The sequence below is a fragment of the Pseudopipra pipra genome, chromosome 1 (genome assembly GCF_036250125.1).
Source record: "Pseudopipra pipra isolate bDixPip1 chromosome 1, bDixPip1.hap1, whole genome shotgun sequence".
In the NCBI taxonomy this organism is placed as follows: domain Eukaryota; kingdom Metazoa; phylum Chordata; class Aves; order Passeriformes; family Pipridae; genus Pseudopipra; species Pseudopipra pipra.
The window spans coordinates 87,521,770-87,549,641 of record NC_087549.1 but is presented as its reverse complement, the minus strand read 5'-3'; the positions used below and the strand labels follow the sequence as shown (position 1 = coordinate 87,549,641).

Genomic DNA, 27,872 nt, shown 5'->3' with positions numbered 1-27,872 from the left:
CAGTTTACTTTTCTTTACGGTCTTGGTTTAGTTTTAAGTATCCTCAGTTATGGAGGATTTGACAGCTACTGTTGGGAGCTTGGTCCATACTCTTGCAGGGTTTGCTATCGGGATGATTTTTCCAGCCTACATTTTTTTTTTCTTAACTTCATAGCACAGCTAATTTTATCTTAAAGAGTGCAAGTAGAAAAGGGGATGGGAAGAAGGAAACCCCAACCAGCCCAGGGAAAATACAGTAGACAATGCTTTGAGATGCACCCACAAAGTAGCAGAAAATAGGTAGAGAGGGCCAGCAAGCAGCAGAGAAGCAAAGAAAGAGGAAGTGAGGCAGCAGTCATGAAGAAAGCATGCAAGGAAGCAGTTATCCTGCAGGGAAGGAAAAAGCAGGAAAATTTTCAAGGGCAGAGATTAACATTACTTGGGGGAGGCTGCAGTGACAGGATTTGGGGAAGAGTAGAGAGGAACCGAACTACCAGGAAAAAATGGCCAGTGGATGCAGTAGGCAAAGAATCAAGGGGGAAGCAGAAGAAAATGGTAGGGCTCAGGTAAATGAGCATGAAGAGAGTCACTTATGCTTTTGTACCTGCTTAAATTGAGCTTTGTGCCTCCTTAAACCAGAAGCAAAATTGTGTTGGGACAGGTCTATGCCATAAAGTTCTGCAGGCATACTCACACTGGTCAGATGTACAAAGGGATATGATTTGCAACTGAGGTGAAAACCGAGCTACGATACCAAAAACAGTGAATGTTCAGAGTTATGCAGTCAGAACCATACTTTCACCAGCACAGCTTGTGTTATTCAGACAAGCCACGCTGGCAAAAGTATGGTTTTGCTGACGTAAATTGTATTGGGGGTAGATATACTCTGCTGCAGCATATAGGGGCATAACTACACCAGTAGAACTCTTTGCTTGTCAAAACAGCTATGCTGTATTAGCAGATTGTCCATAATGGAGACATGATTAAGACAGGTAAAAGGAATTCTTCTACTGACATTATGACTTCCACAGCAAAAACTGTCAGCAGAAGGTTTTTCCTGGCAGAAGAAGTGGACCCAAGCTTTCATATAAGAAAGAATTTGCTTCTACAAAAAGAAAACTCAATAATTGCAAAGTGTCTGAATATTAGGACAATGTGGATAAGAGCATTTAATTCCTAATATTGACACTTAAACCTTCATTTGTCACTCCACATTCACTTGTTTTAAAATAAAGGATTCTTCAGAATAAAGTATTCTCAATACATTTTTCTGCATTCCTGTCTTCAACTTGGATAATAGATATGTTCCATCATCTTCTTTACTTCTGTGCAATGCAAAGAAGGTGAAAACTCTCTTAATGAGCATCTAGAGAGGAAAGATTTGGTAGGTAAGGTAAAAGTGCTACTAAACTTCTTTTTTTTTTTTTTGTTTTCAATTACTTCGGTGGTCAGATGGGACTGTGCTCTAACTAAAATGAAACTTGAAAAGGAAAAAAAACCTAAACCACTCTTATCAAAACGAGCGCAAGAAAGCTGTTACCCAAAATGATTCACCTAATGGAAATCTCAACTCTTGAAACAAATGATTTCTAAGAACAGGTCACAGACATCAGCCTCCTCCTCAAAAGAACTCCAAGTAACTAGAAAGGGCAGAAGACATTTAAACTCCAAATTTTCAGCTTGCAGTCAGCGTTTACAGCAAAGGATTAAATTGCTTGGGATTAATGTCTATGAAAATATCGTGAAATCCTAACAGTCATGCAAAATTTTTCCTGCAATCTCTTGTGAAGTGATAATAGACTGCAGTGGCTCCCTAAACTCACCAGTGAAATAATCTTCTCAGGTACGAATTTTGATTAAATGGCAACTGCAAATAAGATGTTCTCAATTTTCCGAACAATCTTATGTACTCACTTCACATACATCTTCTGAGTTTGTTTCATTAGGTTTTGTTTTCTTCTATGTCCTTTCCCTTACAAAAGTGGCTAAAGGTAATTCTTAAAGTGCAAATGAGCAGCCTGAATAGTTCAGCAAAATGATTTTTGAAATGGTTAAAAGCAAAGAAACAAAACAAACAAACAAAAAACGACAAGAAGAAAAGGCCTGAGGGTAGAGCCTAATGTTACTAGAATAAGAGTTATACAGCAGACAATCCAAGAGAAGGACTCAGGAGAACACTGCTAAGGTGCCCAGTAGCACAGTGGATTGGAGCACTCTCTTCTTACCTCTTGAGATCTGGATGTAAAGCCTGATTTAAAATACACATAAAAACGAATGTCATCAATTCACCTTAGAGCCTCCTGAGCAGTGGTCTACATGTAAAAATACCATCTGTTGAAGGATGCTGATGTCCTCGACAATTGCTTATCCCCCTGCATGCACATACACACATGCTAAACAAGGCTAGAAAGTTGCATGAGAGTTCTCTCTGACTGAAAAGTAAGCTTGCTTTTGTTTCCTGTTTATTTTTATCTGGTATTTATAGGAGTTTTGCTATGGCTATACTTATATGTAATCAAGAACTGAGTAGCAAATAGTCTCCTAAGTGACTTGAAATTCTGAACTGTGGTTTCTGCTATATATGGGAATGATTCACCTCAGAAGATGTAGTCGGTCATTCTCTGGGCACAGACTTAATCAGTAAAAACCCTGCTTGATGTTTCTGTGTTGATCCCTGACCCATGAGCCAGCGGACACAATTCACTGCAGTCTATATACTTTTCTTGGGATAATCTCAAAGACAGATCCACAGGTGATGTTTCTGGTCTAGACTCCAGGATACTGACACAGCAAAAGAGAGGAAATATTCCTTGTGCCTGCTTGCATGTGCTGATTCAGTAGAGCTGGTATCCTTAGTCCTGTCCTATGATGAACACATTACCCAACCACACTGGCAAAGAATGAGCGGGCTCAGACTTCCTATCTGGAAACGGACAGCTCTTGCAAAACTTGGTACTGTGATAATATAGTGTGTAAATAGGAACAAGAGCAAAATCTTGTGGCAGTAAATTGAGGCTAAGTTGGCATAAAAGTGGTGAGTTTTTGAGAGCTGGGACAACAGTGGAATGAAGAGAAAGTAAGATGGGAGGAGTGTATCATAGTTCAGTATACAAGAGTTTGGTAACATGGAACCTAATACAGATAGTTCCTGGCATGATTTTAGGCTAGTGCTGACTGCAGAGGACTGCTGTACAGCTGGAGTACTCGTGTGAAAATGTTAGCAGTGTATGTAAAAAAAACCACTGAACTTGGAATTATACAGAAATAAGTTATTATTGAAACACAGCTGAACTTTGAACAAAGTGTTGAGGAATTTATAAGACAAGGATTTGCCAAAGGGAACAGCATAAACTTATCTCAGCTAGAAAGCCACAACCAGTTCCTGTGGCTGCTCCCCACAATTCAGTGCAAGCCCCATTTTCCTCCAGTAATGAAACGGGGACCAAAAGCTTTAATTGCATGGCCTGCTCGACATCAGTTCCTATAAATTGATGTCCTTTCTTTGTAAGAACTAAAAACACATTTCAAGGGTCTTGCAACTTTTTTCATCCTCTTTATCATTGCTATCACTCTTATCATATGAAAGTTGATCACAAGGGAACTGTAATTATTCAGCTAGCAGCTAGTAGTGAGAACATCAAAGCAGAATTATGTTTATAGGGTTAATGCATGATTATTTTAGCATCCCAAAGGCTTTGGAATGCCATACAATCCAATTATCCCAGGGCTATGTGAGAAGAGGGAATTTCATGTAATTAGGAGGGCCTAAACTAACCTTCCAGGATCAGTAAAATACATCATGTCACACTACAAGCTGTTTCTCCCCAAAATTTAGGGAACATATTACTACCTTTTTTAGAATTTAAAAAGTGAAACAAATGTGTAAAATCAGACTACTAGGTTAGTAACTACATTTTAGTTTTTAAATAGAAAAATAATTACATTTGCCAGACATCATAAACGTACATGTCAGATCTGCCACATCTGAATGAGCATGAGATCCATTAAGTTATATGCTCTGTTTCTGCTAGGAACCAATACTTCACCCATATTCAATAAATTAAAAAAAAAAAAAAGGTTATTTTTTTTCCTGTTAGGATGCCTGTACTTAGTTATTTGATTCTGTATTTTCTAGGCACCTACATAGCCTGGTTTTCAGACATGTTCAGCACATTCGTTGTGTCTATGGCTGCTGAGCAACCCTGAAACTTAAGCAGGTGAGTATGAATTAGATGCTGAACTACACTCGTCCCATTTTAAAAATTAATAGCATAATGCATATAACTACTTGTGTGATCTCTGATGAAAATAGGATGAAAATGAATGGAGACATTTTCCTGCATCTCAGGTAACTGCCCAGTCTACTGGGATGTTGAACGAGTCACTTTGACTCAAACCCTCCCAAGGAGGGCTTAATCAGCACTCAGACATATAAGTGAAAAATTCAGGATGTAAAAGTAAAATTTAGTTTCAGAAGTTTGTGTAAAAATTCCAGAGCAAATCTAGTTACCAACAGCCTTTTCTATGAATAATACTAGGAAGTTAATTTAAAAGTGAAACTTAGTAAGAATTATTCATTTAAAATCCTCTACTGTTTGTAAAATATACTGCAGCATGTTGAGGCACTTCGAAAACTACTACTAAGAAAACAAGGTAAATTCTTCCCAATGAATTCTAAACAGCTGGAAAAAGTGGTGGAGGCCACTGTGATTAAAGGGAGATAGGAAGATTGCTGTGAACATAAAAGAAAAGGCTTTCAGGAATACACACAATACAATGAAGAAATAGGTTTTTCTCTTATGTCACTCTTCTTTAAAGAAGAGTGACATAAGAGCTGTTTATAAAGATAATTTGATAAATTGTATGTTTAGTAAGGTTTTCTTTGATTATCAAGCACCCATAATGATTTCTACAGAGGATAACAAAAAGATCTCCTAAAGGGATGTTCTGCTATAGCCTGTTTGCATGAAAAATTAGAGGATGGAGTCAGCTATCTGTGAATGGAATACAGTTTCCTGGTACAGTGGGAAGGGGTTAGTGTGCCAACAACGGCAAAAAGAGGTGTTAATAATACTGCATAAGAGACATCCACTTGTAAATGTGACCTGCAAACATCTTTAAACAGTCCAGCAATATTAGATGTTTGCCAAATGCTTCTGAATATCAGAAGGTTCTATGAGTTATTAACTTAAATGTTGAATAGCCACGTGTTCTGTGATTCTGCAGGGTTCTGGTGATCTGCTCTTAGCAACAATGCTGCATGCTCTCTGCCAGTCGTGTCTCATCCATAAACCCTTTCTGCAGACTTCAGAGGACCCACAGTTAGAAAGATAAATGTTGGCTTACTACGATGCTTTCCATTCTTCGGGGCCTTCTTTTCATTTCCACATTTTATCATTTAACATTCACATTAACTCTCCAAAGCAAAATTCCCAATCCCATTACACAGACACACTGCTCCATTGTAGGAATATACAGAGTTATAATACCACCCACACAGTGCTTTCTGGGGCATTCTTTGGAAAACATGTGTCTGACCCAGTGCAAGGCTGTTACAGGACCTGGAGGTAAAATGGTGTAAAGATGAAAAGGCTCAGCTTCAGATTAATAAAATGTACAACATGTACAACTACTGTGCATCTTATATAGATGCTGCTTTGGTGGAAAACTTTTTTTTTTACAGGATGAGGTAGAGTAGAGTGAAGATGGAGTTGCTTTCATGCCCTGTCCAGAACTCTAAATCTGCATGTGCATTTCAGTTACTTTAAAAACAAGATCTAAATTACCTGCTAATAAATTCAGATACCAGGTTAAGGAGCAGTGCCTCTAGTATCAAAGTTGTTTACATGATTCAGTGCAATGAATTACAGTTTTTTTTTTTTAATTGGAAGGATTTTAATTTGAAGTTACTTTGAGTTTCTCATAAAAAAACCCTCAGTGTCTTGCTGGGCATATTCATCAGCAAGAAAATAAGATGGTGTAACTGACAGGTCTAAGTGCTTGTAAATCTGTTCCTGAATTATCCAATATTTGTTACATCCTACAAGACCAGTTTCTGAAGCCTGCTCTGAGAAAAGATAAAGTTACAGAAATGCTGATATACCCAACTGTAAGGAATTCTACAGCTGCATAATTCACCTACTATCAGTTTTCTGTAAAATATTAAGAGATATACAGTAGCACTTATTAATAAAATAGCAACACTTAAATGATTAGAAACCATCCTGATTTCAGAGAACAAAAGAAGAGATACTGTTTGTACGACATTTACTACCTCCATGTAAGTATATAGACTGTCTCAAGGTTAATAACTGGTTAAAAGAGAAATCGCTTGCTTTCTTTTTTTTTTTTCCCTTATTGCAAATACTTCTGCCAGGAACTTGACAAGATCCGAAGACCACAGTAATGATATTACACTGCACAAATATATTCTTATCTAAGATGCTATTCTATCCTAGCCAGGCTTAAGAGTAGAAGATGCTAACCTTGAACAAACTTCTGCTGCTTTGTGTATACTAATACGATATTGCAGAATTCTCCACAGAGTGACAGTCGTGTATAATACTTCTCCAACAGCTTTGACTGCCTGATTTCATGTCATGTTCTTCATCAAGAATCTTAAATCACTTTATAATGAAAAGGACAGTTTTGTGAGTGCTGTTGCACAGCTGAAGGAAGTGAGGCAGTGAGAGGGCAGCTAATCAGCAATATGTAGAAAGGCTGGGAACAGGAGCCCTCTCTCCCAGCTCTGGGCCTGCTTATATCAACAGTGCACACTTCATTGCATGAAATAGAGTAGGCTCTCATTAAACGAGGAAGAGAGGTGTCAGCTGTATAACCATGTTTAAAGAAAAAGTTTCAGAAATTGCAGAAATCGCATCACTTCTACAGCTTCTCAATGCAAACCAGCCTGTAGCTGTGCACACTGGGAGTAAAAAAGAATCTGCTGGTCCTTGACAACTCAGGAACAGACACAAAAATAAATATAGGGAATGATGGATTGATGCTTCTAGGAAGGCAAGCTGTGGGTTGAATAATACAGGGAAAAAAAGGCAGAAAGGCAGAACACGGAGTAGGAGGCAAAAGGAGGGAAGGTTTAGGGGAAAGATTTTGCCTTGTCCAGTGCTTTTTTGTGAGGTCACTCCTGACCTTAACTTTTAGGGTGAAAAGGCCTTGTGACATAGCAGAGCTGGTGCGCATTTGTCACACGGAGAAATAATTTGAGAAGAGTGTACAGGTGTTTCCTGTGTTGCAAAAATCATCTCTACTGAGACTCTAGTTTGCCATTACCCAAGACTTCAAAGAAAATACCAAGACAGATGTGTAAAAGGTCCTGCTAATACCAGGATCCACCATCTATTATCTACCATAGTAGACACAGACACAGCTCCTGGGAATGCCTAGGAGGAAGTACCATCAACAGCAGCTCTTTAAAACAGCCCTAGATGTTCAGAAGATTCCTCCTTTACAATTCCCTGCTGGGTAGCATCCCTGATGACTCACAAACATTTCCAGAGTCAGGCCCGACATTTTTGTAATACATTTCTCTCACTATGCTTTTTTTTCTTAAATTATTCTGCTGATGATCAGCTGTACTGGAAGGCCCTTACCCTTTAGCAAAATTTCATTTTTAGTCTGAGCTGGTATGCTTCACCCAGTCCCTCTCACTGTAGAATGATGCTACTATTTGCTTGCATCTTCCTTTGTGTCAGGAAGTATGTCCCAAAAAATGACATCTACGATTTCTTCTTATTTTATGTTTTTGTGGCTCTCAAGTCTGATTTTTTCAGAGCAAGCTGTATACAATGAGACTGTATTTTTCGGAGCTGTTGAGTAACCCATTCTGACCTGAAATGCTTTGCTACACATCAAAAAAAGGGGTGATGAGAAGTACAGAGAAATCTGAGGTTAGAAAGGGGGGAATCAAATAGGAAGCTAATGTGCTTTGCAAAGTCCTTATCCATGTCTTTCCTCCTCAGACCTTCAGTGCAGAGCAAGCACTGGGAGGTAGCTGCAGAGGAGCTGATCTGTCAGATGCTCTAACTGTGCCCTGGGCTTGGGTGGGAGGACCCATGCACAGACCTGTGACCTGAAGCATAGCCCTTTTGGAGGAGACAAAAGAGTACAGCCTTGGGCAATGAAACCTAATTTCACTCCAAGGAGTTGTAGTTAACAGCAACTCAGAGAAAGCAGGATTATACCACAGAGTCTGTTTCCAAAGAAGTACAAAATGTCTGCATCTCTCATGGTCCAGTCACCGCGGAGCCTCTCCCGTGGGTGTTGGCTGACTTACAGTGAATTAAGATAAGGGGAGCTGGGTGGGTAATTAACACTTTTATATGCATGTTTTGAAACAGGATCCAGTGAATTCACAGCTAAAATTCTGAAAAAACACCAGTGTAGGTTAAGCATTTTAAGTCCACCGTGTTCTTACTTGCAAGATGCAAATCTTTTGAGCTCTTTCTGAAGCATCTCACTAGAAAAGGTGCTGTAAATCATGAAATATCTGACCTTCGTTGTTTGGGACACAACAAAAACCAGGGAAATGTGTTTAATGAACATTCTTCTTGTTCAAAGCATTTCAGTAGTTCAGCTCTGATATTGTTTCAAAACTGTTTTCTCAAGGCCCTCCAGCACATGGCGTTACGAAAAAAAAGTTGTCAGACTGGTTTTAACACATCTTTTCAATACTGATAAGCAAAAGTTCACTGAAATAATTCTCAATAAGATACACGTGGGATATACCTTTCTTAAGGCTTTCTTGTTGGATTCAAACTTTAAGAAGACCTGTTGCATTCTAAGCTTGAGCTTTTCAAAGTTATTAGAAAAGTACACGGATGTGTCAGATACTGTGCTGAAGAGAGTCTATGTCACATCCTGTTAACCGTGTCTGCTTTTAAACCTGTTTAGTAAGTACAGTGAGTGGCTGACAATCTTCAGCTGCAAACAGCTTTGAAACTACGTGAGTTTCAAAAGAAAGCCAAACACTACCGTATTTTGGTTGCTAAAAGTAAAACACTCAATAATAGCTAGTTTTTCTAAATGAAAAAAAGGATTTAATCTTGAGGCTACTTTGCTTAACAATACCATCATTAAAATGGTAATGGGCTTTGAGGTCCTTATTCAGCTTGGTATGGCATCCTACCTTTGCTGCTATTGTTTCATCCTGTTTACAGAGAAGTTCCAGCAATTCAGTCTGGTAAGAACAAGATAGTAACCAAGAAAATAAAGCTCAAAAATAGCATGTGGCTAAATCTTTAAGTCTATCTTAAGGGTCCAATCTATCCTCCCCCTGAAGCCAGACAGCCACTTTAGTAGGATGCAAAATAATTTCTCTGCTAGGTGGAGACAAGATGAGCTAATATATTTTTAAAAATTATTAGTATCTGTTTTGGAAATGATGGTTTTAAAAGCCAAAACATGCTACAATTACTCAGAAAGTAAGTATTTTACTAAACCATGTACACTAGCCTGCTAACATAATTTGGTAAAAATTAATGCATCTTTTTTCTCTCTAATAACCAGGGGACTCAATGCAGCTACAAAAAGCCTACTTAAACAGTGGGTTTTTACCCCTCCTAATTTTCCAGTGTACAAGTTAAAGCAAAAACAAAGCAAAAATACTTTTGCAGATGGACTCAGGTATCAAACCTGGAGCTTTCCCATGTTTCTTTTTCCATACTTGTGCATTAACTAGCCTCTCACTGCAGACTAAGCCCGTGCCCAAAGGTTGGCAGTAAAGGTCTGGTCTGAGATGCCATTATCAACTCCTGTTCAAAGCAACCACAGGTTGAAGGTCAAATTCTCTGTTATACCTAAGCTGTGCTTCATGCTTTGTCATGTTATCTGGTCCTTCTGGGGACCTCTAAGACATCCATACAAATTTAGAGCAGCGTCAAGGTCCCTGCCGTTTACCCTTGAATACAAAGGCCTTTGACAGAGCCAAAAAAAACTAGAAAGCAGCAACTTTCTGGCCACACCTCCTTCCTCACATCATCCCCACAGAAAGGGGTGGAGGGAATAGATAGGAAACACCGTGCTCCTACACTGAGCACAGGAGGATTTTCTCGTGACTGTTTCCATAAGGCTTAGCATGCCCTTTGCTTGTCCAGAGGAGCATAAAAAGGGCCCCAGAGTAACAACAAAACCTCCCTGCCAGTAAGTGCAGGTATGGTTGCTAACACAAATTGTTCTTCTCCGTAATGTTTAGTTTTCCCAGCCCACTGGGTTGCCTCAACACACACAGGAAAATATGCAGGTAATAGGTGGGACCATCAAAATTGTCTGTGGCAGTCCCCAGTGAGGAAGCTTTCTAACCTGGCATTTTCACTGATAATGTGAGAGACTTGTGGGATCCCCCTGTCCAGATCTGCAAGACTGCTTAGCAGCACATAGGCCTGTGCAAGCAGGTGGCATGAAAGACTGTCCACTAACTGTTCTGCATGGCCAAGAAAGTTGACAAAACCAAGTAATGTTGGGTTTAAAGCATGACATACCGAAGCAGGTATTGATCTTAAAACTGTGGATGAAGACTGTGTGAATATTTTCCATGACTGGAGGTATCACCTAGGCCCTCCACGGAGTTCTGCTTAAGAAAAGCTTTGGTTCATAGCACTTAAATCAGTATTGGTTTCTACTTTTTTTTTTCTTAAAACAAGAGTAATGGTACAATATATTACCTATATTTCACCACAATTTGCTTACATTCATGTATCTTTTATTATTACATTTAGCTTTTAGTAGAAGATGATATGAGAAATCAGCTTGACATATTATTTCACGGAAAATGTAGAAATAGTAACATTCATTATTCATCCTTGAATGTCCTTTACTTAAAACAGTGAGTAGCTTTCAGAGGTGAAATAAGCTGGAGGGATGTTTATTTATACCAATACCTCCTTGACAATAATTCAAAGGAGTAAAAGCATTAGCTGCACAGTTTGCTCCAGTTACTTTTGTTCCCTTAATGAAATGTACACACATAGCCTCATCCATCGACTGGATGCATACCTATCTGCTGTGTGGCCTGCACTGACACACTCGCTGTCCCCTCACTCCTGATGCATCTGTAAGCTTGACGGCCCAGTTCTCTGTTGATCCTCAGGCTGGGAACAGAATCGGTCTCGTGTATAGCAGCCCATTTTTTCTTCAGAATACCAGTGTTTTAGAAAAGACACAACTCTGGAAGAAAACTAAAAAAGAAATGGATATATCGCAGCATCTGTCTTCGGTGTTTCTTTTCAGTTCTTCATTATAACTCTGAGAAGTGATTCCCCACCTTTGTGAATAAAAGCCTATTTTTCTATTAGAGGATGATAGAAATCAGATGATAATAACTGAAGGGAATAGGCAGAAATAATGCATAATTGGGACTCAAGTTAAAAGTTTTTGCTTGTTATTTTAGTTTGCTTTCCACTTTGAAAGTATTTAGTTTACAGATATCCTATAGGAGCAGGGTTGATGAGTTCTCTCTTTTAATCTAAGTAACAATATTAAAAATTGTTAGCCTACAGTAACAATGCTGAAAAGAAGATGGATGGAAACTTCAGTTTTTGAGTCAGCGTTCACTTTCTTTCACACCCCTTAACTTTCTAAAATTCAGGCCACCAAACAAAAATTATTTGCATTGAAAAGGGCTGCACAGGGCTACTGCAGAGTTGTGGGTGAGCTCTGTAACCTCATGCTACATCACTAAGGCAGTTTATTTCTATCTCTGTTTTCTTATTAGTTTACAATACATAGGGGATAAATTCTGAGAGTTTTATTGCATAAGGAAATGTAAAAGTCGTGTACTTAACTAATACATTTTGCTGGGACTTTTTAAAAATGTTTCCTGACCTGACTGCAAGTTATCCAGCCTATAAAGTTTCAGCTTCCTCCTCCTCCATTTAGCAAGGCTCACCTATGCTATTTACTGCATCATTGCATCCAAGCCAAACTTGGTTACTGCGGCAACTAAGTTTTTCTTCTCAAAGGGTCACAGGGAAACACATCCTTCAGGATCCCCTAGTAACCGTCAGCCGGCAGGACTGGGGAACATCAACAGTGAAATGCCTGCTTTCCATCGCTAAGGCAGCGCCGCCTGCGCCTGCAACAAGGGGGGCAGAGTCTAGTTACATTCCTGACCCACTTTCACATCCCTCCCTCCTCCTCCTCCCTCTCCTCCTCCCTCCCCGAGCCCAGCAGCAACCAGCAGGGCAGCAAGAGCCTCCATTTAGCAAGCCTCACACACCCGCACCCACCGAGCTGTGTGCTGTCTCCTAGCAAGCAGCAAAAGCGCAGGTTTCCCCAGCAGCACGCGGGGAGCGGGAGGGGGAACTGCAGACCTCCTGAAAAGGAGGTCTTCCCTCTCGCTACCCTTTCGCCTGTGCAGCTATGGTGCTTCTTGTCCTTTGTCCAGCTCTTTCACGCACCCGCATGGATGGATGCATGCACCCACACCAGCTGTAGCGTGAGGCTGTCCCCCTTCCCTGTGCTTCCCAGCCGGACAGCTACATTTGGGCTGTGTTTAGTTTCCTCTCCCAGCGCCCCGTCCGCCATCCCCTTGCCTACGGATGAGCCTGGGCGCGCACACCTGACTGTCCCGCTCCCCTTCTCGCCCACCCTCCTTTATGTAACCCCACCATTCCTCTCCCACTCTCACGCTCCCGGGGCCCGTCCCCTTTCCCCAGATACTTGCAAAACCTCCTCCCGACGTGGCGGGCAGGTCGGTGACTAAGAGTAGGGCGCTCCGTCTGTTCCCCTGCGAGGGACACTCCCTTCCCCCGAGGGCAGCCGAGAGGCCTTTCGCCCCGCTCTGGGGGCATTCACCCCCGCGCCCCACCTCGCCTCGACACCGGGGCTGCCCAGTTATCCCCAGCCTTGTGCCGACGGGCAGCCGAGGCCTCTCCGGGCCGTGGGAGGCCCCTGATGCTTGGGAAGGGGGTGTAGACAATCCGGGGGCAGGTGCTACCCTGGGGGTACCAGCATTTGGAGGTGTGGCTGGGGCTCACAAGGACCAAGAGGGGGGCTGCCACCACCAGCTCCCGGTCTCCGCCTTACCTGGCTCCCTTCAGAGAACAGGGCCGTGCCTGAGGCAAGGAGAGAGGAGGGTGGCCCCCAGCACTCCCGGCTCCCAGAGCAGGTGGCAGGTTTCAGAGCTCCCTCCTCAGCAGGACTTGGAAGGGGGCAGCTTCCTGAGGAGGCAGATGTGTTGGGCCCGGGGGAATGAGCAGGGGAAACACCTCCCAGAGACACAGGAGAGCCCTGCTGCTAGGACATGCACCAGCCCACCATAGTTGCCACAAGAGATGTTATTGAAGGCTTTTTTTTTTTAATTTATTTTTTTCAGTTCTATTATTCCAAAATACCAGCTATGACCTGCTCCAGCCTTGCTGCAAAGCCCACCCTGCAAGGGCTCCCTGGTTCATGCCAAGGAAGTGCTCTTGTCCCACATCTTTTGAGTGGTGGAAAAGAGAATAAAAAGAGCTGTTTAATTTCCAAACTCAAAAACTGGCTGCTTAAAAAACTGTTTGCTCTTCTTTGTCCTTGTATAACATAAAACCACCTGTTTTCAAGTTTGGGCTTGATACATATTTCTGCTCCATTCCTGTAAGCATTTCAGCACATGTTACACATATGTTTACATCTGCGGAGTCTGGGGCCTGAATCTTCAATGTCACCCTAGATATTGTACCACATTTACTAAACTAGTTGAGTAATAGATTAATAATGACTCAAAATAACATGACACATAAGCAGTGTATTATTGCCATCACAGCGGAAACGGGGGTTTTCTAGATACTCTCTCTCTGTATGTAAATGTGCATGTAGCAAAGGTCTAGCTACTAAGTATGCAGTACATTTGTATTTTTAATTATTAAATTTAATCATTTGTACTTCTCAACTAACCTAACGTTTTACACATAAAAGGGCCATAAAACATATTTAGTATTTATGGAAGCTTTAATACAGCATGCGCTGTCCTGTATGCTTCAGTACTAAACTGGTAGCAGTACCTCAAGCATCTTTAAACTTTCCTCAGGTTGCCATGCACTAGGGAAGAGTTACATACCTGCAGCAGGGTTTGTGAGGACATGAGACTGCACACAGATTATTTCACTGCCAATAATGTTTTTTAGGTTGAGTGATTACACCGGGCTTCCCTGCATCTGTTGTGACCATGACAGCAACCGCATGCTGTGAAGTGCGTTTGTCCATGGCAGACGTTTAAGTGGAAATGAGAAAAGAAAAATTAGAAAAAAAAAGTCAGAAACCACCGAGAAAATAATAAATGCAGAATGACAACAGTGTCAAAACTACAAAGTGTAAAAACTACTAAACTAATTTTGAGTGCCGTATTTTTCACTGAGATAACCAAATCTTGTGGTAGAGATAAAACAGAAGCTATGCTGCAAATGCATTTTTCACCTCTTCAGAGCTTTTCAAGAAACTGAAGAGCAGTGACTATTTGCAATACTGTTTGATAGATTATTATTAAAATAGTGGCATCCTCAATCCTAATGTCAGAAGACACAATTGAAACAAACTGCTAGGCTGTTTAATGAATGAATGCCCATGAACAACATATGCCTTTTTCTGTAAAAGCTTTTTATTTCTTACTAGGCTTGCAGAATTCTATCCAAATCACAAACTGCAAGATATTTTCAAGAAGACACGTAGAGAAGAATGTATTGTGTGGATTTTTTGCATAAAATATTGCTTTGCAGTACTTTAAAGTGAAGATCTATGAATTAAAGAGCTTGTTTGGGGAGGTTTTTGTGATATTTCCTAGAAGAAGAAGAGAAAGGAAGGTGAAATTATGTGATGCAAGTTCATACAGCCAGTGACCCTGGCTGCGCTTGCTCAAATTTAAAGGTGCTTTGGAAGGGTGTGTTTTATCTACTGCAAGGTACATTTTAAGGTTAAATCTTTACCATATCTGCAGTAGCAAAGAGGACAACAAAGTTGTGCCTGGTCAGGCACTCTCCTTTGGTGAATTTAAGTTATGGATAAAGAGTGGTTTGCTACAAAACAGATACTGAAATATTGTTAGCAAAGTGATCAAACAGAGGTGCAGAAAAGCGTGATGAGGAGGCTGCCCTGGGATGCTGGGATGGCACAAGGGAGCGCACCGAGGGCAGGAGCCAGAGAGCAGCCCAAGACAGTTAGTTATGATGACATGTATTCAGGCATCTACTGCGGCCATAAAAATAGGTGTGCAAGGTAATATCCAGGGAGAGCCTTTCCCAATCAGCAAGGTGTGCCTGAAGGTGCAGTGTCATGAAGGGTGAGGCGAAGAGGGGCCCTGCTGTTATGAGAGGTGTGTGGAGGATCCCGAGGACAGCGGGGAGCAGGAAGAGCCAAGCCGCAGTGGAAATGGCTCTCCTTGTCCCTCCCCACTTCCCTGCAGCCTCCAGCCATTCTGCCAGCCACAGAGCAAAGGCTTGAGGTTGGGGGTGAGAGAGCCTGCCAGATTGTGGCAATGTTGGGGGCGTGGAAAGGAGCGGGAGAACAAGAGATAAATTACCCTGAACAAACCCTTTTTTGTACTCTTTATTTCGAAACAGACTTTAGGGCCTTTCTTTTCTGCTCTCAAGGATTTTTTAATGTTTTTTATTTTTCAACCCTGATGTAACTGCTGGTGATGTGGTGAAGTAGACGAGTCCAGCAGTGGCCCCCACCTTTGGAGTTGACCTTGCCTGGTTTGCCTTGCAGTGAGGCTGAAGTTGCTTGGTTTCAGTGCTTTTTTACCTTGGGACAGGTCAGAAGCATTAGCCTAAGGTAAAAAAACTGCACCTCTTTGCGAGGCAAAGGCAAGGCCTCACTCTGCTTCAGCCATCTCTCTCAGTAATTGGAATTTCAGCAAGTACTTGCCCCTAAGATGAATGTTGTGCAGCATTCCCAGGCACGCCCCACCTCGAATGCCAGCCCGATCTTCCTCCAGGCCCCAGCACAGCGTCAACAGCCTTCTTGCTCCTGGAGCAATGCGTGAGCTACTGATTCGTGCTGCTCTCCCACCAGCAAGCAGGGAGATGTCTGCACCATCTTGGGGACCTGGGTACCAGTAGTTACCCAGGCAAAATTCTTGCTTGGAAAGAAAGTCTTTTTATTTCTCTGCTGGCTGCATTTTCTAAGATTTATATGACCAGTTTCTAAACTCTTCTTAATTGTAGAGATAATGTATTTAAAACATATGTGCTTCCCGTAATGCATGCGCTCTGAATGCTGTCTGCCTCTTGCCCTGTCTGCGTTCACAGAAGGTACACATGCATATGGAAACAATCAGGCTACCCAAAAGACAACACACTTGATACTGCTAATTACACAGAGTAAACACCGCTGGGACTATAACTGGTCTCAAGATCTGAGTCAATGTTTTGCTGCTGAGCTAAAGAAGAAAGTCTATTATGTGCATTCGTATTACAGCCAGCTAAGTCCCTGCTGCACATATTGCTGATTTCTGTACATGCTACATGGCAGAGAGCCAAGAAATTGTAGCGCAAACAGGGTTTTATAACCAGCATTATTTAAGGATGGGCAAACTATGAAGCTCTGAAAGTTAATGATTCTAGCGCACTTTCAATTAATTTTTATTGTCAAGCTATATTTCAGGGTACTAAAGACCTCTTGCGATGACAAGAAGGAGTGTGTGGGAACAGGCAGGAATACAGTATGCATTGTTGTTCTCTCGGATTTATAGATCAGCAAATAACCTATCCGGATGACAAGTTATTTTTTTTCCTCTCATGTTAGATGCAATTCATCTCTGTGTTGAGCTTCCCCTCAGAAAATGCATTTTAGCAATATAAATACAGTATCAGGCTTCATATTGCACAAGTGGTACAGCTGAGCCCCTGCACAGAAGTAAGTATCACCTCTTTCACTAAGAATATCTGTACTACTTGTGTAGTTAAGACAATCTTACAATAGCCTGATACAGAAATCACTGAATGGATTTAAAAGTACTAACTACATTTTAATGACTTATAGTAGGAACTTCTGACAGGACGCTATATTTTAAAGCACATGAAGTCTGCATGCCATAAGTTTCGAGGTCTGGATTTAGGCAGTCTGTGCATGAGCAATCACAGTGACAAAGCCTGGCCTTGCATGATGAACATCAAGTTCACCACTTCAGCTCCCTCTCTGCCCCTCTGAAGGCATAGACCAGAGCTGTATGTCAGCTAACCAGCAGCACTGGCTGGCTGGTGAGTTCTGCCTGCTTTTCTGCTTGCAGAGGACACAAGTTTGGGCTTCTACCCAGACAGTGACTGATTTAGAGGGTCATGGTGGTTTCGAATTCTTTCAGATTTGACTGAGAGTGCACAGCAGAATTGAAACAGATTACAGGAAAACTGAGGGACAGAGCAATCGCATAAACTGAATTTCCTTAGGAAACATAAGGAAAAAAAAAAATCAAGAACACCACAAACCCAATTCTAACCAAAACACACACTTTGGAAAGTATTGGGAGAGCTGGGCCACAGTCAGACATCCTGCTCTAGTTTTCAACTGAGCGAGGTGGCTGCTCTGGTCGGCTCCTTCTCTGCTGCCCCAGGTTACTGCTTCATCGGCTGTGCTGATACAGCTGTTTGTCTAGCTGCCCTTTAAACTAGTTCTGTGAAATGATCCACTCAAAAGAAAATACATGCTTTTCAGGGAGAGTGCATGATGGGGTTTTTTTAGCCCAAAGATCCTTAAAAAAAAATCTTTAGATCTTAGCTACACAAACACTTAGCTTGGTGTCATGGGACAGCAGGTGTAAGTCTCTGTGTGTGCGTGTGAGGGAAGAGGGGAAGCTACACCAAAGGGCTCTGCTTCAGTCCAAACAGTTCATGTAGGCTGTGGAAGAAATTTCTGTCTCCAGCTCTTCCCTGGTATCGGAGGTTCCTGCTGCTTCAGATCCAGGGAATAAGCTGTGGGTTGACCCCTTCCTGTCTTGCATTGGGTGGTAGCTTATAATACTGAAGTCACCTCTAACCTACCTCATTCAGACTGGAAATATGTGAGAAGGATTCAAACACAGTTGAGCAAAACAGACCTGAAGCCATAGGCTGAGACAATAGACTTTTCCACCAGCATCTCAGCTTGGGAGGATGTGCATCTGTAGCCCAGTCTCCTTTGTAGACATTGTTAGATTATCTCTAGAGGATTTATTGCAGAGAGAAATGCTGCTTATTTCTAGCATGAAACCACACAGCTCCTCCTTTGGGCTGGCACTGTGCTCCAGCTAATGGGGGCAACTATTCAGATCATCCGTGTCTCTTCTTAAAATCAGTAGACATGATCTTGAGTATGCTAAGTGGAAGGAAGCTCACTCCTCTTTGAAATGCAGGCAAGTACTTCATCGCTGATTGCAAACCAAAACATCTTTATGGGGAAGCTTTCTGCTGAAATCAAAGTGAAACTTTAACCTTGGCTTTCTTATTGCTACCCTGGAGTCACCACATCCTTCTCTTGTCACCATCACCTTTCAGTTTAGAAAGTGGCAACAAGCTACAGTATTCAGTGCTAAGTGAGAAGTGAGTCTCTCTGTGTTTGGGGGGGAAAGGATGAATTTATGGTGGTGTTAAAATTTGCTCTTCGAAAGCAGTGAACACTGAAGGGTCCACTTGAGGAGAACGTTTCTGGCATGCTGCAATTTTGCGTTGCTTCCCTGCATTTCTTGTGGAGACAAGCCCCAAGGAATCTGAAAACTTGGCTTATTTTCCTGATCCTGCAACAGATTCCTTGTCTTGCCCAGCCAAGGTCAAGTCCTTTAAGACCACATTTTCAAGCATGGTCTTTAATTTTAGCCCTGTAGCTTGAGATACCCAGAATCTGTCCTGCACATGTATTAATCACTTACAGCTCTAGCCAAAATTAACAGAAGCTGCCTGTACACAGAATTGCACTGAAAATTAGATGCTACTTAAAAAAACAGGGCCAAATCTGTCTTACTCAGCTTGCTCATATGTTCACTGGAGGTAGTAACACCTGTCCAGCTGGGGAGACATCAGGCTAAATTAATTAGTATTTGTAAAGCATGTGAAGTAATTATTATTTTTTTTTAAACATTATTTGCACATGTAACGGAGAAGAGCTCTTTGAGCATTGTTTCTCTTATTTGGATGTTTTTATTGGATTCAAATAAGGATAAACATTACCTCCTTCATCAGCAATCGTGCTGCCCATAAAGAATTTGGTTTTGCTTTGAAGGATTAGGGCATGAGATTTTAGTTCCTCTCACTTGTTTATGGCATTAATTTGCTGCACATAAATCACTGCAGGTCAGAACATTGCTGTTCCCTTAGCAGAAGGTAAGAGCACAGAATCACTCTTTAATGTTGTGCAATTGGACAGGATTTAGCTTGTCCTGATTTTGTGTTTGGAGAAGTCAGGATGCCCTTTGTGCTTGATGTTTTACCTCGTTTTCTCTTGAAGGTCCAGTGGAGAAATCTGACTAGGCGCATTTGCATCACTCACTCACTGCCTGATCTTTGTCTGTGTTTTGCACAAATTAAAGTACAGCTTCCCCTCTTTTGCTTTCTGTGGGATTTCCCAGTGTTTCACGAGGCTGCAGTTTGATGAACTCTTCAAGCTGGCACTGATGCTGAAAGAACCACTTGTATTGTATTTCCTTTACACCTGGTCCAGAGTACATGTGACTGTAGGGTGGAACAGATCGGGGAAGCAATCTGGCTCAGAAAATAACCATTTCTGGTTTTTAATCAGATAAGTTTTCTGTGTTTCGGTTTAATGGTAGAGCTGAGCAGCAGGGCAAGAGTAGGAGTTGCAGAGAGAGGGAGTGAAGGTCCAGTCCTTCAGGTGGCCTTGCATGGTGGTGTTTGCAGAAACTATGCAGTCTCACTATTTGCCACTCTCTGTCTCTTTATCTCTCTTAGTGCCACTATCTGTTGGTGGTGGGAAGGGTTGTGGCAATAAGTTAATGTTACTCAGTAGCCAGCAATCAATGTGGATTAAGACCCATATTGTGCCTTTCTGATACCAAGACTATCCCCCTCCCCCTTCCATTCTTTGGTTTACTCAGTAGAGCTACCCTGATTCACATAAGCTAACAATCTGTTTGAGAAGAAACAATTAGGCTCATAGAAGTTGTTGACATCTTATTTTCATTTTTTTTCAATGGCATAATGGGTACTCCAGTCCAGCTTGTCCTTTTGTGTTCTCCATCCCAGGCATCCCTCCCAGATGCAAAGACCCTGTGAGGTTGAGGACAGAACAGTGGCTCTCCCAAACATTTTGGACCAAGAAACTGCTAGTAACACTTAGCATTTCTCTCAGACCATAGTGTGGCTGCTGAGCAGGCTATTAATTTAAAACACTGCTCAAACCAGGCAGGCTCCCCGGGCCAGCTGCAGGCTGCTTCCCATGTCCTCTGAGCCCATAGTGCTAGCAATTGCTGGAAAGCTGGGGAGGATGGAGTGAGGTTGCAGAAGGCTGTAAGAACAGCTTGGGTGTCTTTTCCGGGAAGTTGAGTGCACACTCCCTGCTTCTTCTTTCTCTGTGGTCTTTTGGAGTTCAGCTTAAATCAGATCCGGAAAACAGCATCCCGCTGCAGAAGAGCCAATGGTCCTAGAAACAGACTCCTACTATAAAAAAGCCTACGGGAGCCAGATGCCCCTGACAGAGATTGATTGACTGGCTGGTCGTATCACCTTTCACTTCACTTTGGCAAGGGGGGAAGCACGGAATGATGGAAAGTTTTCAGGTGGTACTTTCAGAAAGTATTTGAAGGGTTTTTTTGTTTAAGTGCTGCAGGCAGGAAAGAGTCATTCTACACCATGCAGTGCCAGCTCAGAGACAGAATAAAAGGAGATCAGTAGGTACCAAGGAGCAGTTGCTCCTGAGAAGTCCTTCCTGTGAACACAGCATGCTGCAGATGTGTGCTTTGTGAGAGGTTGGATTAGATCATCGCCATGGAAAGGAAATACTGTGTCTCCTGGAGGTACGGGAGGCTCAATGACAAGCCTCGTGTGGCAGGGTGGATCCTTGGCCGGAGAACCGCTTTGGAGAAGAGAGAGAGGGAGATGCTTGACTGTGCCACCACCAGCCTTTGCAGAACCGGTGTGCCAGCCGCCTCCCTGCGGGGTCCTTTTGCAGCGGAAGGTCGGGCCTCTCCCGACCTGCACGGTAAGCGAACGACGCCACGTTAAAGCCCGGCTTAGGGTGACCACGGGCGCGACCTCGGGGTCCCCGCGGGCGGGCGCGGCAGGTGCTGCCCCGCGCGGCCCCTGCGCGCCGCCAGAGGGCGCTGCGCCGTGCGCGCCGCCGCGGGGGCGGGGCCGCGCCCGCCGCCTGCGCACGCCCCGCCCCGCTGGGCACCGCTTCGGCGGGAGGTTTGGGGCAAAAGCAGGGAGAGCATCAGCCCGAGCATCACGCCTCTCTGCTCCCCTCGGCTGCACGCTGCACCCTGGAGTCCCGCGGATCGGGGGCTGTTGCGCAGAACATCCCTTTTAAAGGCGTCTCTTGGCACAAAGGTTGTCCCCGAGAGCAGGATCCTAGGCTGAGACGCAACCTTCTTGTAATAAGTAAATAGGAAGGGTTTATATCCTATTTAGCTGGCAGAGGGTTTGTTCAAACAGTGTGTGACCAGACACGGGTGGATACTTCTTGTCTTCCTTCCTCGTTATATCTCCAGTCTGGGAAACACCAAAAAGTTAGTGAGCATAGTAACAGCATCTGAAAGAGAGAGAGAGAGAGAGAAGAAAGGATGAGGCGATCTGGCTCGGCATCCAGCCTCAGGAGATGGTAACACAGAGGAGCTATTCATTCTTGAGAGCCAGTTGCTCTTCACGCTGCTAGATTATAAATTGGACACCTTATTAAAAGCTGATCCTCCAACAGCCCCACCCAGGGCTGTGCTCATGCGCTTAACCAGTGGAACGTAATCCCATTTCACTAGTGATGGCTGTTACTGGATAAGCACATGTGCAAAGCGTGGCAGAGGATACAAGGCAGAAAGAAGCAGCACTCTGACTGTTTTCTGAATTGTCAGTTAAAGACAAGAAGATAAGAGTTTTGGGAGAGAATGAGGAGGAGGTTGGTTTGCAGTAAAATTTGGGTACTTTTATGATGATGCTAGCTGCCTTATGAAAAATTTAAACCAGCATAATTTTTGTTTCTAATTTTTGCTTCTCTTCTCAGCTGTAATTCAAAAATACTAGCTCTCTGACACAGTGTGCCAACCCAAGTGTTGCTGCTGGAATCAAGAGCTAGAAAAGCCTGACAAGATACAACCTCATCAAGGCATAGTCTTTGAGTGGGTCTCTTCGGTGATTCTAAGTTTCTCTTCTGATGATCTGCTTGATTATTTACTTGTTGTCAGATTATCACAAAGGTCTGCACAAATTTAGGCAAATGTCAAGTTGCATGGTTGTTGTGGTGAAAATTTAATAGAAACTTTAGTTTAACAAATTCTGCAAAGTCTTATCAACCTTGGCAAGACTTATGAGCTTTTCAACCTTCATGCACCTTTTAACCATTTGAAAAGCTGTCTGACTGACATTTGAAATGCTCAGTTATTGCCAGTTTTTCTCAGAAAAAATTACCTGACATGCATTCTTTAGGGCTTATTTCTGTGCTGAAGAAAACAGCACGGTGTATTATAAACCTGTTTTAGTGTCTCTGAACAGACATCCCTGTTCATACATGCACGTTTTTCCTTCCAGGCAAAACCAGCAAATCCAGGGGGATTGATGGAATGCTAGATACCTCATGAGAATTCTGCATTGTCAGAGCATTTATACCGAATATTTTATAGATACATGTCCGGTTGGTTCCCCTGTTGAGGTACCTCTGTTTTACTTTGCTTGGTAGGCAATTTAAATGTAGTTAGATGTATTGCAACCCAGCAGTGGTCAGGAAATGAAAAAGTGACATAGAAATGCAATCTTAAGATCCCCTCCCTATGTAGCAGAGAGTTAGGGACATAGATTCAGGTGTATTTCAATGGTATCTTCTGGACTTTTTGTCTTGTTTTGATCTCACATAATTGAAAAGCAGCTTTTGGGTTTGTTTTAGGAGGAAATAAATTTCTTTTAGATCTGATTATCATTAGTGACTCATTTGTCATTTAAAAATGTTTGTCTGATTCTCTCCAGGTTCTGAGTCCCTGGCTGTTACTGGTGTGTTGGAAAGCAATGACTCCTCAGATGTTCCTGTATACCTTTATCTATCTGCCTCCAATTACTTTATGAGCTCATGAAAATGAACACAAGGCATCTTTGACATTCCTCTCTCTCATTTCCTCTCCTATTTTTTACATAGGGCACTTTTGCCAATAACTCTTTCCTAGTAAAACAATGCCTCTGAATTCATGCTGTGTGTGTATGTGATTCCATGTACCCTCCCTCCCCACCTCCCCAAATGTTTGAGCCTGTTGGCAAAAGAATACAGATCTGAAAGTGAAGTTCCTGTGAGGTTGAAAGAGAGAGGCAGATGGGTACATGAGAGAGCCTGTTTGTGCTGGAAGCGTCAACGTGCTACCAGCTCAGCTCACCTTTTATCAGGCACCAGAGAGCTCCCACTGGAGCGTGCCCCTGGAAATCAGACTTCATCCTGTCTGTCAGTCCTGGACTATTTGTTCAAGCTGATGATTTTGGAATAAAGATGGGAAGGCGGGGTTTAAAAGCTGGAGCTTCTCTTTTCTGCACTTTCAAGATGTATGGTTGTCATTTGCAGGTGATCAGGAGGCCATAGTTATGTACTAGGCAGTAGGGAATCTCTATCCCTGGTGCACACACCCTGCAAAGTAGCTATTTATTTTGTTACAGAGCAACATAACTGTCAGGTTTCAACAGTGTCATATCTCAGAAATGTGGATGCCCTTAAATCAATTTTTGCTGAGGTCATAAAGGCTTTAAAAATAAAGGCAAAGCCTTGAATTTAAGCTGGGACTGAGTAGTTAACAGAGCAAAGAACAGAGCTTAAGTTTGTTTGGTGGTCTTGTGCTGCTGAATAAATGGCCTGATGCATTCTTGTATGGGTTGTCACTCCTAAACCCACTAGGTTGTAGAAATCAAGGATTATAGGGCCAAGTCCAATCTTTCAGGTTATCTGACTGGAAATAGTGCTAAAGGATTGAGGCTTTTACAGCAACCATTATTGGGGTTTTTGGGATGATAGAGTTCAGATGAACATTAAATCTTTAGTTAGACTTTAATACCAGCAGTGGACATTATCAAAGTGTAAAATACTTCCCTATATCTTCATCAGCCCAGGCTCTTACAACAATTTAGCTTCTGCCAACTTCATTCATTTGCTGATCGTAGCCAAGCCCTTGAAGAGCTGGGTAATGGTGTCATTTGCATGGGAGGTGAAGATGATGGAGAGATGGGTGTCATGTGTGTACTGCTGACAAGCCAGTCCATGGTGCCACTGAATCTTCTCTAGAGGCTTTTTATAGATAGTGAACAGGCTGGGTGAGAGGAAAGAATCTGGTGTTATTCAGCAGGTGGAAAAGGTTTTGAAGGTTAAGGAAAGAGCAAGTGTTTATCATAAATCTCTTGAGTGTACAAGAGATTTATGTAAGGGATGTCTGAAGAGGTACCAGCTCAGTTCCATAAGGCTGTGGACAGACATTTATTTTCAAACAGCTGAGCTGGTTGGAAATTCTACAGCCATTCCAGATGCTTGCTACCAATCCTCTGTTGATGGCGCTTGTACCCCTTGCTCTGCTATTAGAAAAGGTGGTCCAAGGTCTTCCTAATCTGTCAGGTGAAGCCTCTCAGATAAAGTCCTGAAAAAGGTGGTGTTTGTTAACCCACTGACATTCCTTACCTTTAAGAGAGAGCTGTTTACTAGCACTGGCTTGCCCTGAGTGAGAGGAGAGGAGAGGTGAGAGAGGAGAGAAGGCGGCTGAATCCTTTCCCACAGAATGTGCCCACAGGCCCAAACAGTTCCTGCATTGCCTCCTACAGGTCTGAAGACGGGTCTGGGACCGGACGCATCTACTGGAGTAGACTATATTACACCTGTTTCATGTGCCAAGCATGTGAATAAAATATGTGTGAAGAACTGTTTGTTACACGAGCAACTAAAATGGAATATTTGGAACTGTGTCAGCCTCCTTTGTAAACAAGAGCTCTAGGATGGGTACACAGTGTGGTAGAAGCTCAGGTAACTTAGGGATCACTATTGTCCAAATTTCCTAACAGTCTTTACAAGAAATTGGTGTTAATTATTATGTTACTACCACTGTGGTTAAAGCTGAACTGGCAAGTTATAATAAAATCTTTAAGAATATTCAGTTGGGGCAATGAAGAAGACTCCTGTGCTCAAAGGATCATTTGGAAATGGGAGGAAGGATGAAGAAAAGGTGCAGGTGATTTTTAAGAGATCCTGTAGCTCCTACAGGGTTTTGACATCCCAAAATACAGAACTGTCAAAAAATCCTTGATGTATGCACAGGTAAAACAAAACAAGCTATAATAGTGTGTGTGGCCTCATGGTAAATGTGTGTGTCTGCTGACTGTGCTTTAACATGAAGGGCTCTTAGTACCCACCACTATGATTTTCAGGTAGTGAAACATGCTGTTATTTATCAAATGGTAACCCTCTGAGGACTGGTGAGATGCAGAATCTTCCTAGCAACCAAGAAACAACCTGCAGCCTTTCTGAAACATGGAACTGGGGACAGTTTTTAAACTCTCCCTTCATCAAGAAACAAACTCTCCCTTTCATATAACACTGCTCTCTTACAGTATGAGACAAATCTGTAAAAATGGACCACCCCTAATGTCTGAGCCTGGCTCTAAACAGGATCCCTAACTTACTGGTCATCCTGTTTCTGAACTGGGCCAAAAAGGAGCATCCTACCTTAATAACAGTCTGAAACTCTAGTGGAATTTGGACTCTGATCCAAACTCAAGGCACAGTCTCTTCTCTAAATAAAAATAACTAGATCACAAGCTATTTTGGGGGGGTGACTTTTAGACAAGAAACGTAGGGCTTACATAGGTTTTTACTCCTGTCAGATACATCTGGATGCTGTCCTCCTTCCAGCCGATATTCTGAAAGTGCTTTCATCAGCTCAGAGCCAAATAACCCTAACTGGAAGTTGGAAACTGTAGAACAACTGACATTATTCATGGTGGGTTTTTGGTTGTTTTTTTTTTCCACACAGAATATTCTGCTACTCTGCTTGCTGCTGATGCTGATATAATGTCTGTCATGGCCCATGATTAATAGCACATAGAATGCTGGGTTAAGATAAGAGCCAACAGTATGTTAGAAAGCCTTCTCTAAATATGAATCCCCATGGTTCTGACTTTCTTGACAGTGAAGTAGTTAACAAAATTGCCACACTTAGTACCATTTACATAGCTGCCAAAGCTGCTGATCACCGTAGCCTTCTCCCCTCCCATAGCACCTGCTAGCAAATCTTCTGTTTTTTTCCTGTTTACTTGGCTATTCCTAGTATAATGGTATGAATAGTTTCCATTCATGAAGAATGTGGTGTGGTAGAGGTGGTTATAAGGGATAGGAAGCAGTATGCAGGAACCTTATTGTAAATGGCACTGAGTAGCAAGTACTAAAATGTTTTACATCAGTGGGAACTGGCTGTGTGTGGTACCCCACTGGGAGCATTCCCACTGTGTTCAGCAGATGGATGATAGGAGGGTTTTGTTGCCGTGTTTTAGGGTGAGAGCGCTTTTCACCTTGGGAGCTGCAAGCAGTCTATGCACCTCAGTTAATGGAAAGCTCTGTACTGTGTAAATTATTATCCTGTTGTATCGAGGAGCAAACGAGTTTGCTTAAGATGTCACAGGAAGTTTTCAGCTTTGTCAAGAGTATAAACTAGATCTTCTGACTTGTAGATCTGGGCTATAATTGAAGGAGTTTTCTTCCTCTTAACATAGCTGGTCTTCCTTCTCTTTGGTATTACCCCATCTTCTCCTAATCACTGGGTGACATCTGATCTCTGTGACTTTTGTACAGGATCCAAAGTTTATTGTACTTGGTCCAAGATCTCACCTTTCATTTCTGGCTCTTCTAATTCTGTTTTGGTTCCTGGCAAAAAAAGTCAGCTGCTGAGCCCTGAAAGCTGGGTGCATCTTGGCAGTGTATCTCACCACAGCATGGATATTCTCCTGGACCAGCCACAGGAATGGTCACCCACTAAACTCTAGCGTGGAGGATGGCTATTGCCACCTACCCACTTCCTGCAGTTTCTGCTTAAACACAGTGATCTTTGCTCGCTGCCTGCGGTTGGTATGTAAAGCTGCTTTCTGTAGGTTTAAAGCTGCTGCCCTCTCCAAAGTGGCTTTTATTTTAGTGTTGGGTTCAGTGATTTCAACAGAGAACTTACTAGCCAGTATCTAAGATTTTATTTAGGGTCAAGTTAACATATAGCTTTGTTTTTGTCAACATAATTATTTTTCTTTTGTCTCTAATCTCACTAATTTTTTTAAGGCTATTGACTCCTTTCCCCCCCTCTCCTTTAAGAATTTGCAATTGTTCTTTTGGTATACGGATATCATGGACTAAATCCTGCCCTAATTTACACCTGTAAGACCAATAGCACTGCATACATGCACATGAGGACACAGTTAATAGGATGCTGAAGTTGTTTGACTGTTTTGAAAAGTCATGTGGTCTAGAGGACTAATGCTGGAAACATCACTTAGGATTATATAATTCCTAAACCTGTAAATCCTGATGTACAGATAAGTTCTGCCTTAGTTGTAAACTTTTATTGGTGATACAATATATATATTTCTTTCAAAAATGTAGGTGTTGTACTGGTAAAGCCCCTTACTGGAGTTACAACACTTACATAGCAGCTTTTTACGTCACTTTACAGCACTTTTCTCATCCTACCTAGTACTAAAGGCTTATCTACACAAGGGGATTTCTCAGATTGAGAATTGTATTCAAGTAATGTTTAATATTTATACAGACGGTGAAAA

The 27,872-nt window shown here is 42.3% G+C and overlaps 2 long non-coding RNA genes across 4 annotated transcripts in view; one reads left to right on the top strand and one right to left on the bottom strand.

The window, feature by feature from the left end:
- Positions 1 to 10,674: 10,674 nt before the first annotated feature.
- LOC135418422 (uncharacterized) lies at positions 10,675 to 13,253 on the bottom strand. 2 transcript variants are annotated; one of them, XR_010432438.1, is made up of 3 exons: positions 13,021 to 13,253; positions 11,882 to 12,067; positions 10,675 to 11,171 (listed from the first exon to the last, which is right to left on the bottom strand). It is a non-coding gene; the product is annotated as an uncharacterized LOC135418422 (long non-coding RNA). The 2 variants fall into 2 exon arrangements; XR_010432439.1 differs by lacking the exon at positions 13,021 to 13,253 and adding an exon at positions 12,655 to 13,008.
- A 2,664-nt stretch (positions 13,254 to 15,917) lies between these two features.
- Positions 15,918 to 27,872, top strand: part of LOC135418414 (uncharacterized) — a 65,235-nt gene continuing 53,280 nt past the window's right edge. For both annotated transcript variants that reach the window (XR_010432431.1, XR_010432430.1), the window contains exons 1-2: positions 15,918 to 21,093; positions 23,064 to 26,053. This is a non-coding gene — a long non-coding RNA (uncharacterized LOC135418414). The remainder of the gene's footprint in view (positions 21,094 to 23,063; positions 26,054 to 27,872) is intronic.